Below are 2,772 nucleotides of genomic sequence, written 5' to 3' on the forward strand. Positions count from 1 at the left end.
AATTCTTTAGCCTTTTCAACCACCTCTGCCACCAATGTTTTGTAACATTCTGAGAGAACTGTGGAGTGTAGAGAAATAATTTGCATAGTTTTGTGAAACTTGTAGGACAAACAAATCGTATTTAGAATCGTTTTCATAATAATTATATACATAAATTCCACTGTATGGTTTAATAGGTTGAAGATTTACAGCAAGTCACACATTTTGTCAGATTTTTGTACTGATATTAGGTGTTTGTTTGAAAGCTTAGCTTCAGCACAAAACAGGTGTTTTATCACCTTTACTTGCCTCTAAAATGGACTGTTGGGGTGAGTTTGGGGGGCAAATACAGTCAGTGTACTACTAGCTGATTGTGGAAAGGTTTGTTCTCTACACACTGCCTTTTTTGACCAAGAGATACTGTTGTGAGTACCATATCACCTTTAATCTCTGTTCAGGGCTAGGTAATACATGACATTTAATGTCATTTCAGGCTTAACAATTTTGGCATATGGCTCTTTGAGCATTATTAGAATGTTAGCTTTGGCAGATAAGCACTGTTTTACACTTGTACATTGTATTACCGAGAATGGGCATTTGTACGTTAACATGTTGCCTGTGGTATGTGGACAAACACAAAAATTACCCTCCAGCAAGTTTTGGGTAGCTGCATTTATTGATATTAACACGTACAAGAGCATGCATGCTTAGATGTATGTGAGAATACTACAGTAGGCGAATACCTGTATGTCAAACAAGTGAACGTCCAGGACCTGTCTATTTTCTGAACGCTTGGGTGTGTAAATGTAAATATTCACTACCTATCAAGGTAAGCCAATAAAGAAAAGTAAATAATTTACAGGTGTTAGAAATCCATCTTCTTGCTCGAAAGCAGTGATCTATTTACACATTAAAATGGCTGATACCTTAAGTCTGCTGCCGGGCAACCAGACATCATTAACGACTTATGTTAGGTTTAACTCGATGTCCCCAAAGATTTTGTTGTACATGTAGATGTGGTGTCGAACTGAAGTTTTGTGTGATAAAGGTTATATTTACATTACCATTGTCATTATGTAAACTGTTAATGGTTGTTCAAATTTACGAGCAAAAATGGCCCTAACCATCATAATCTCATCTTGCTTCTATTAGAGGGAAAGGAGACAATGGAAACAGTGTATGAGCAATTCTCAGACAAACTCAACCTGTTCGAGTATTGGAAGTATATGACTACATGTTAATGATGAGTACAAGTGATGTCACTCTCATTTTTTATACTTTAAAACGTGTATATGGATTATTTTCTTGTGACTGACAGTGAAGTTGATCATGTTTTCATGCATGTACTTCTCAACTAGGTATGCCAATATCTGATTTCCAGTTGAAGAAAAATGAACAATGATCTCAGCAACTCTGAGATTCTGATACTACAGTAACTGTACTTACAGCCCAGTTTACAAGGTTTAGGGACTTAAAATTAACACTTAAATGCATTTGAGTCCATCCAGTGCAAGAAAGTTTGATGTACATTTAGTTTTTCATTCTTGTCATTTTCTCTCTTTAAGCTCTATTTGGTAAGTATAGAAGAAGACAGGCTGTTTGAGTTACCCAAGTGTAGTAATTTAAAATGTCTCTATCTTCATTTTTATCAATTCTATCAGATGTATTTCTCAATTATTGTTTTCATCTTTTGGCCGTTGTAAGTTGATGAATTTTAATTGCTTGTAAGTTCTGTGTAATGATTTGCTGGTACTTCCAGTAATTGACCACCGTCATGTAAGTGAAATACGAATATTCTTGAGTACGGCGTAAAACTCCAGTCCTATCAAATCTAATAACTGACGCACATGTTATTTCTAGGCCGTTGGCTGTATATAGTATCGCCAGTTTCAAGATTGCGTTCAAAACTAATACAGCAGATAGGTTGACCATAGTACAAACAATGACTGTTTTGTATGACACCATGCATGTTATATGCCGTGTTTGACGCAGACCATTCCCACTTGCATGAGATTGGTTCATCTTTAATGTGGTGTCCATGACCCATCGTGTCGGGACCTCCATAGAACGTACATGCTCCCATGCGGCGGTACGCATTGGGATAAGATCATATGCACTGGATGAATCATGTGTAATATCAGGTTTGTGTTTGACCACCAAAACTACATGTTGAGTGAATGTTCATGTGCCATTTTGTGATTCACTGTGTCTTCACAAAGTATGGTTGACAGCATTTATAGTTACATGTACATTACTTAATTAGGATGTACATCAGCATGTAATTTGCAGCAGGTCGCTGCTTCAAAGTTCCTATTTACACACACGCCATTCACAGGCCTGGGAAACTTTGTGCGGTTAGTATTCCTGGAATTTATCTAGCTCATCAATGATCTTGCATTAAAATAAGAATTCAGAAAAAGAGGAAGTCTCATATAGGTCAGGTTAAATGAATGATCTTGCATTAAAACAAGAAGTTACAAAAGAAGAATTCTTATGTAGGCCATGTTAAATGAAAATGGAGGGAACGTTGTTAGATTTAAATGTATGACAGTATCGTATCCAACTTGTGTATTGTTTAAGAGGTTCCACAGTGTTGGGTGTACAGCTGTGGAGAATTGGCTACAAGAACTGGGATTGAGTGTACAGCTGTGGAGAATTGGCTACGAGGACTGCGATTTACACTGTAATGTTGTCAAGATTTGTACAGAAGGTTCACCAAGGGCAGAACTTCTGTCAGTGAGTTTCACCAAGGACAGAACTTCTGTCAGTGAGTTTCACCAAGGACAGAACTTC

This window comes from Liolophura sinensis, chromosome 5 (genome assembly GCF_032854445.1).
Source record: "Liolophura sinensis isolate JHLJ2023 chromosome 5, CUHK_Ljap_v2, whole genome shotgun sequence".
In the NCBI taxonomy this organism is placed as follows: domain Eukaryota; kingdom Metazoa; phylum Mollusca; class Polyplacophora; order Chitonida; family Chitonidae; genus Liolophura; species Liolophura sinensis.